An 8736-nucleotide genomic window follows, 5' to 3' on the forward strand; every position below is an offset into this window, starting at 1 on the left:
ATCTTAGACATAATATAAACAGACTCAGAAAAGAAACCTGGTCTCGAGTGAAAGTCAATTCATTAACTAGTTCCTCTTAGTTTTTCAAAGGGCAAAATATTAAAATTATTAAGGGTAAGGTCCAAATAACTAGAGATTCCTACAAAAGCTTAAACAAGTTGGACCTGTAGCCCTGATACCTTTTGTCACTTGGCTTTGAACCCAAATACCCTACACAAGAACTTTTCCTACAAGTCCCCAAAAAAAGCTGTTTTCAAGTGCCTGGGCAATATAACATTGAATGTCAATCACACCCTGTTACTTAGCAAATATGCAGAACTCATCATGGTCACAAATACTTTCAGGAGATCCAACTGTGAGTTGTGAGTTATTAATAGCTAACACTTACGGAATGTTTTTTAAGGGTCAGGCACTGTTCTAAGTACTTTACATATATCAACTCATTTAATCCTCTCAGTAAGTCTACTATAAGATAGGTACTATTTATTATCATCACCATTTTACAGATGAGAAAACTGAAGCACAGAGAGTAACTTGCCCAAGGTTATGTACCTAGTAAGTCACCAACCTGGAATTCAAGGCCAGGCAGCCTAGCATTAAAGCCTGAGATCTCAAACCACAGCTACGTGCCTAAATATAAAACATCACAGACAGGACTGATAATTTTAAAAAGCTGACCAAGCTAAAAATGTATGCTGTGCCATGCTGCAGTCACCAATAGCCAGAATTCACAAGCCAAGTAATGAGAAGATACTAAGAAGGCAAGTCTTCTTCTTTATCCTTTCTCATTCTCATTCTTCTCCCAGGCCTGCCAAGTAAATATGAGTTAATAAAAGTGAAACGCTTTAAATAGCGCCTGGTACATAGAAAGTGCTCATTGTTATGAGGTGGTAGTGGTAAAAATAGTAGAATATGCCTGCTGACCCTGCCTCACTCTAATGGCTGTGATATGCTAGGAACTGTTGATATGTCTACTATCTTTTCCCCCTTTGTGATTACAGGAAATGAATCAGGACAATAAATAAATGCAGTCCACTGTAACAAACCCTAATGACTCTTCAATCGTGTTACTTTCACCTGACCATATACACAGGAGCAAACTGCTTCACTCTTCAGTTCTCTTTTCTTGGTTTACAAAGACTGAATTGGGGCCAGAAGAAAACAGAATAAAGCAGCTTTGTAATCTTTTGACTAGTTGCCAAGAGCAGAAGCAAAGTTTGTGAAAAGCAACTTAATCGACCTAAACTTTGACTGTCAGATGGAAACTAGCAAAGGATTCTAACAAGAGAAGCTCTGCATGTGACCGAGCATTTTCAATCTTATGATTCTATACTACTGCAGTTTCAAAAATGATGTGCCTAGACACAGTAAAGAACAGAGATGACAGCAACAATAATCAGAACAATAGGGTCTCCCTCTCTCAATCATTATGCACAATTATTTAGGTTAAAAGCTTAACAGAATCAAGCTATATTTCAGAGAAAAAAACTAGCAAACCCAAACATTTTCAATTCCAAAAATATAATACTGGAAAAAAATCTAGCAGTCACTAGAATTTTTCAAACTGCAGGTACAACGCATTAATAGGTTATCATAACAACTTAGTGGAGACCAACAGTTCGTTTTGAATGAAATACAATATAACAAAATAGAAAAGAAAATATTACAATGCATCACCTGTAGTAAAGATAAATACTGTTTCATGAAACTTTTGTTTCAACTTTAAATATTACTCTCTCTGTGCATTTGTGTATGTGTATGTATAAGTACTGGGTAACAATGAAAAATGTATCTTATAGTGGGCCATGATCAAAAAAGTCTGAAAGCCACTTTACCAGAAGATAATAAACTGGCCAATTAAAAAGGAGGAAAATATCCACTTCAAACTACATATGAAATGACATTCAGAATTTTGGCAGTTCTCTAAATTATAGTTTTTTAAAGGCAAGCCTCTGAAAAAGAACAAAAAAAAAAAAAGGAAACCATCTGGGTAAGAATCAATAATTTAACAGAGTTATTCCAAATAAACAACAATTTCACAGAATGTCAGGTACTGACACTAAATAAATACATACTAACAAGATTCTCAGTTGTTTTCAAAATACCCAGAAAAATAACTTCTCATCATATCTGAGTCCTAGACTCTTGCATTAAGCCGCACCTCAACTAATATAAAATCATCTCCTTCTCTTAGAGATGCAACAAAAATTTTTTTTATTTGGGAATAACAAAAGCACAAAAGAATAATATTAATATGATTAATAATATTCTATATGACTAGTTGTATTTTCTAATTAAAAAAGGAATTGGTGTATGAAAGTTCCTCTCCTCTTTTCTAAAGTAAAAATAAAAACAGTAATTTAAATACATTACTCTAAACATGGTAGTCATAAGAGATAGATGTATTTAATTTTGCACAAATTTCCAAATTTGGAAATGAGACTAGAGGTAAACCAGAAATTTCAGTTTTAGTCTTCTGTTTTATATTTCAAAGTTGTTAAATTCATATTAGGGACATTAAGATTTCAGAGTTTAAGACTATTACATAAATTTATTTAATACTCTGCACATCAAAAAAATTAACATCAAGGAGTAAGATATTTTAGTAATATAGAATGCATTTTATTAAATATATGGCCTTGTCTCCAAATAACTCAAAAGTAATTAACTTCCATAAGATTTTTTTTTTTAAGAGCAATGGACCTGATCCTGTTTTATCTTCTTAATATATGGTTTTTGCCATCTAAGAAACATAGGTAGTAGAGGGTTTGCAACTGACCAGGTACAACTCCCCTCTAAGGTTCCTCACCAAAAGCAGTAGTCTTTTGTGTTTCAGAGAAAATGGATTTCTAACCTTAACCTATAAAAGAAGAAATCACTAAACTAGTAGAACTCTGTACAAAAAGGTCATGAACCCTGGAGCCAGAAAGACTAAGTTCAAATCCAGCTTTCTGGCTAACTAGCTGTCATACTTTGGACAAGTTATGTAACTTCCATACCTTCGTTTCCTCATTTGTAAAATGGAGATAGGAAAAGTACTTACTTCACAGAGTTGTGAGGATTAAAGAGTTAATATATGTAAACCACTTAGAATAGTTCCTGGCACATAGTAAGGGCTATGTAAAGTTTGCTTTTATTTTTACTGTTTTACCATTACAGATTTCTACAGTTCAGTTGTGAAAAAGAATCCCAAATGAAAATTATTTAATTGTACCTATAAAGGACATGATTTTATATTAATTAAGCTGTGATGCAGATTAATGCAAGAACCTTAAACAAATAATGATGAGAAATCAGAGTGTATTGAAAACAACAGAAAATCATAAAATCTAGTTTAAAAAAATCATATACCATTGTCACTAGTAAGAAGTGACATATTCTTAGGATTAAAGCTTATTTTAATCCTAATTATGTTGAGTCTTTTTTTTTTTTTTTTTGCTACACCCTGGTGATGCAGGTCACGTTAAGTCTTTTAGTTCAACTCAGGTATGTACAAATAAAATCATATTTAGAATTTAAGTGTAAATGTCAGCCTTTATAATGTCACCTAGTTCACATAAACAGCCTATATATGTATTATTATAATTGTACATAGTGGGTATCCAAAAGAAATTTGCTGAAAGAAATGTATTACAAAGATTGCTGCTAACTATTTTCTAGGGTGAATAAAAACAAATCTAACTAGAACAAATATCAACCAAGCTAATAAGTTAAAGTGCTTCCAACACAATCTGTAGTAAGATCTTTAAGATATTAAGCACTGACTGCCTTGGGCCGATTTGTTAAATTACTTACAATAATTCAGCACTATTTATACATTTTCTTTTCTGATTTAAAACACTACTACATATTTAAAAGGGGAAAACAGTAAAGATTAATTTTATGAAGCCCATATTTCAATTATCTGTTTTTTAATATACTATAAATAGAGAAAATGCCCTAATTATTTCTACATTTAATAATTAGATACCCTAGGACTTAGGTTGATGGGACCAAATAAAAAATATCAAGATGATAACGTGGCTGATGTTTCATTGTTTGCTATGTTCTCTGCCAATAAAACATATCAATAAGGCAGTTTATAGCTTAAGCCATATATTCTGTACAAGAACATGCACCTGTATTTTTTAAATTAATCAGCAGATAGAAGGTCCACCTATTTTCCACTTTACAATTTAACCCCTTGATATAAACCAATTAAATGAATGTATGCAAAGAATAAACTATTTCTAACATTCTTAAATACACATTTCTATTTTGAACTATTCTTCCTCCATTTAAATCACAGCTAAGTTACAATAAAAACATCTTGTTATATGCAAAACACAAAAATACAAACAACTACCAAAAGAGAAGTTCTATGTGCCTTTTATCTGTAAGCAAAACAAAAAGAATGAAGTCATGAAGTGGGCTTAGGCAGATCACGGAAACCATCACACCACAAGGTACAAATGGTAAGGACACGAAAGCGGTGTATTTTATTTCTTAAATTTTTAAAACTAGCATTTTCCTTAAAACATATCTTAAGGTTCAAGGATAAAAATTAAAACAAGTAAAACAAAGTACAGAAGCAACTAAAATGACCAAAAATAACAATCAAAAATAATCAAAACAGGGACCGGCCCCGTGGCTTAGCAGTTAAGTGCGCGCGCTCCGCTGCTGGTGACCCGGGTTCGGATCCCGGGCACGCACCGACGCACCGCTTCTCCGGCCATGCTGAGGCCGCGTCCCACATACAGCAACTAGAAAGATGTGTAGCTGTGACATACAACTATCTACTGGGGCTTGGGGGGGAAAAAAAAATAATCAAAACAAGTCAACACAAAAAACACGTTAGGCATAAAACTAAGGGGCAGAAATGTATTTTAAATTGAGCCCTCAGAATTACAAACTAAGACTTCACCAAACTAAAGTAGAAATTTCTACAGAAAATTTACAACGATTCCTCTCCTGAGCTTTAAAAACACATACACTAAGTCTGTCTGTCTCTAGTGATATTTGTTTGTTTGGCAGCTGGTAAGAGGTGCAGACTTTTCAGTAATTAGAAAGTCTATCAGCGTTCTGTACAAAGACCAGGAGCATGAACACAACTGATCCAATGAGACCATGGGGTGTTCATTTCATATAAAGGTTTTTATACAGAATCTATATCATAATAGGCCAAAGTAATTTTAGAAGAAAAGAGAGAGAAAGAGATACTTTAAGACTTTGCAACTTCTACTTCACCACCACACAGTTTCTTTCTAGAGTTCCCTCTTTGAAGGAAAAATGACTTCAGATTTGAATTTAAAAATTTGCGTCACAGGTTTCTTATCCTAAAATGTTCATTCCTATGATATAAATTTATTGAAATGAACCACTAAATACTATTTGTGCTCTCCAGCACACAGCTTTGATGGAACTAAAACCCACCTGAGTGCATGTACAGGACTTCTTCACTTGTAAAAAGTGACCTTGGAAAAATCATCACCAATTCTTTAAGTCCTGATTTCATTATTTGTAAAATGAAGGGGTAAGTATGAACTCGATGGTTCTCTCCAGCTGTAAACTGTAGAAATCTACATAGGTTTAGACTTAGACATGCTCAAGAAATAACAAGTTCAGAAATGAAAAAAGTTGAAAGAGGGCCTTGCATCAATCCAAATATAGGTCTATCTATGAAGTTCCCACGGCTAAAAAAAAAAAAAGTCCACAAACTTGGAGGTAAGGAAACAGAGAGAGTCAGCCCATACTCATTGCGGTTAGCTTTTAAGGATAAGAAATGATGAGGCCAGGCTGAACAGAAGCTCGAATGTCCAGTGTAGGTGCTGGGGAGGAGGTATGGTAAGAAGCTTTCAAAAGGGCTTCCCTCAGCAGTCAGATAAGTCCTGAAAGCCAACCAGAAGGGTCCTTCTCTGTGGCTTCTAGGACTAATATGGCCAAGCTCCGAAGTCCTTTGCTAAAAATAGCTGAAGGGAGCAGCTCAGTTTTGGAATAAGCCAAGGTCTATGCTATGCTCACATATGTATATTTATCATATAATGAGGGAGACTTTTCTATAACTCATTAGTCAAAAGAGAAGCAGATGCTAAAAGCTGTATTTATTCTGTTCAATGAAGTACTAAATTTTAGAGCACAATTTATATGAGTACAGGAACTGATCACACAAAAACATTTGCAGTCAAATGCTAGACATACACCATAAACATTGGAAAAACAAAGATAAAAATTATCCAACCCTGTGTCTCAAAATATACCTCAGATCACAAAATTTGGGAAAGGGGACACTAACCATTATTAAATCCAATCCCTTCATTTTAGAGATGACTAAAAGCCTCCAGAGAAACTTAAGAAATTCAAGAGAAACTTAAGTCTCAAAACGAGAAAAAGGTGGTCTGAAGACTAGGGTGGAAACAGTAAAAAAATAAATAAATAAAAAAATATTCTAAATAATAAAGTACTGTAATGTCTGGCTTAGGAGGAAACAGGAATAAAAACAGAAAAACTTGTCAATACAGTAAAAATGAAGACAACGTACAAGAGGCAAGAATAAAGATCCATGTGCACGCTAAGTTCAACTAAAGAAAATGTACTTTGAAATCACTATAGTGAACTCTTTAGCAGAAAACGTTTCAGTTACAACGTACTAAAATTTTCGGCAATAAACTTATAAATCTGGGGCTAATCTCCCAAGGAACTCTGTCCTCTGCCATAGCAACTGTCCTATAAGTAAAGCCCATGCAGAAAACAGAGCTGATCGTCCCAGAACATCGCATTTTTGCCCCAGCTGTGTACCTCCATTCTCATCGGAGAGAGAACGCCAAAATGACAGCACGTCCTCATGACCTGTCAATTAACAAGATCACACAAGCCCAACCGCCAGCAGTTCCGTGTGCCTGCCACCTGTTAGCCCGCTCTAGAGAGAGCCCCCCAAACCGTGCTCCAGCAAAGAACCGGGAACTGGGAACCCCTTTGTTGTTCCCGAACTACGGAAGCTACCAGAGTTCAGTCCAACTCAGCGCCTCCAGGCAAAACTTCCCCCAGACCGGGTAAATCGACCCATATCCGGGACTAGGTAAAGCCCTCTTCTAGCTAAGAAAAGGCGGGAGAACCCCAGCAAAGCATGGAAGACACCTACTAGTCGCGGGAGAAGGTAGGGGTCTAAGGTGAGGAAAGTTGCGGGTCGAGGACGTAGGACTCTACAGAGAGACAGGTTCAGTTTCGCAGTGGAGGAGGGTGAGCCCAGAGAGGAGGAGCGCCGTCCCGCCCGGTGGAAGAACAGCGAGATCCCGGGATCGGGGGTCGGGGATGAGAGGTACTAAGGAGAGAGGAGGCGGAAACGGAGAGGCAGTGGCTGAGGGAAGCGCTGAGGAGAAAGGCAAGAAATCTAGGCGTGTAAGGGGCGGATGAGGCTGCGGAAAAACAGCGAGGCGAGAGGTACGCGGAGACGAGAAAGGCTAAGCTCAGGTGAAAGAGGCGAGGCCAGCGTGAGGGAAAGGGCTGAAGTGAGGGAAGCACTGTAGAGACAAGGGACAGGCAATGAGAACCCTCACCCACAGGGACCAGGAGAGAACTCTTGACCGGCCCCTCTACAGGCTGCTCTCGACCGGCCGCACTCAGACCCTGACGGCGGCGGAGACTCACCCAAAGACGCCAGAGGCCCCACAGCAGGACATAGGGACCGGTCCAGACCCACAGCAAAACCAAGCGGGTGGAGGAAACCGCGGCGCTAGCGTGACCCGGATGCACATCCCTAGGAACCGGAAGTCAGCGGCCAGGGTCACCTCACAGTCCACACCTCGTTCCGCCAGAAGCTTCTGAGCGCATGCGTCAAGCGGAGCGGGCGGGGCGGGGCGGAGCGGGGCAGCGCCTAGACCCCGCCCACTCTGTCGGCCCGGGAGCCCCGCCCCTGGTTACGCCCCACTCGGCGCCACCGTGGTGCTTGTGCGGGTGGGCTGGTTTTCCCTGCGTCCGGACCGTGGTGCCACAGAGGCACAGGCGGCTCCGGTAAAAAATACTTAAGCGCTCATTTTTCAAGAAGGTCTTTTAAAATGCGTGTAATCCCTTCCTAAAGCGAACGTGAGGGGAAATGCTGGCTGCATTTGGTAGATTTAGAAAAATTGTGGGAGGAAGAATGGGTGGGAAATTTTAGAAGACACTTGGGAGAGGCTAGCCCAAGGTGATGTTTTTATCCCCAATATTAGTTTAGTCCTAATACTGTATTGAGCTTACAATTAACTTCTATTTCGTGCACATTGTTTTATGTAATAATTTTATCAGAAACAAAAATTTTTAATACTTCGTTAACTTTAAATTACTACCCAACTATGGGAAAGGAGCAGGACTGAAGTCAGGTTTTGTGGGGGCCTGAAGTTTATTCAATTTGGGGGTCCTCTTTAAGAAAATTCAAAATTACAAATAAAATATTAATTATAAAAATGAATCTTTAAATGAGAAAAGAAATCATAAATTACAAATTTTTAAAATTTCAACAACACAAAATCCAGAAAAGTTACACACTCAACTGCTTAATACACCTCTAAAATACTTTTTTCCTACATTTTTTGGCTATATATTGTTTGATCGCCTCTTCCTGTGATAACATTTGCTAAGATCTTTATTAAGATCTTTGACTCCTCTCTCTCACACCCCACGTCTAATTCAACGGCAAGTTCTGCAGGATCTGCCTTCAAAAATTTATCCAGAATCTGACCATTTGCTGCTTCTGTTGTTACAAGCCACAGTCATTGTGATTGT

General features: G+C 37.8%; 1 protein-coding gene across 5 annotated transcripts in view; it reads right to left on the reverse strand.

Moving 5' to 3' along the window:
• EYA3 (EYA transcriptional coactivator and phosphatase 3) overlaps positions 1–7725 on the reverse strand; it is a 99911-nt gene extending 92186 nt beyond the window's left edge. For 2 of the 5 annotated variants that reach the window (XM_058553399.1, XM_058553395.1), the window contains exon 1: positions 7624–7725. The gene's annotated coding sequence lies outside the window, so the exon portion shown is untranslated. Of the gene's footprint in view, positions 1–5412; positions 6357–7623 lie in introns of those variants that run through there. The other 3 variants (XM_058553398.1, XM_058553396.1, XM_058553397.1) reach the window with 2 other exon arrangements.
• Positions 7726–8736: the final 1011 nt, after the last annotated feature.

The sequence above is a fragment of the Diceros bicornis genome, chromosome 13, assembly GCF_020826845.1.
Source record: "Diceros bicornis minor isolate mBicDic1 chromosome 13, mDicBic1.mat.cur, whole genome shotgun sequence".
NCBI classification, from domain to species: Eukaryota; Metazoa; Chordata; class Mammalia; order Perissodactyla; family Rhinocerotidae; genus Diceros; species Diceros bicornis.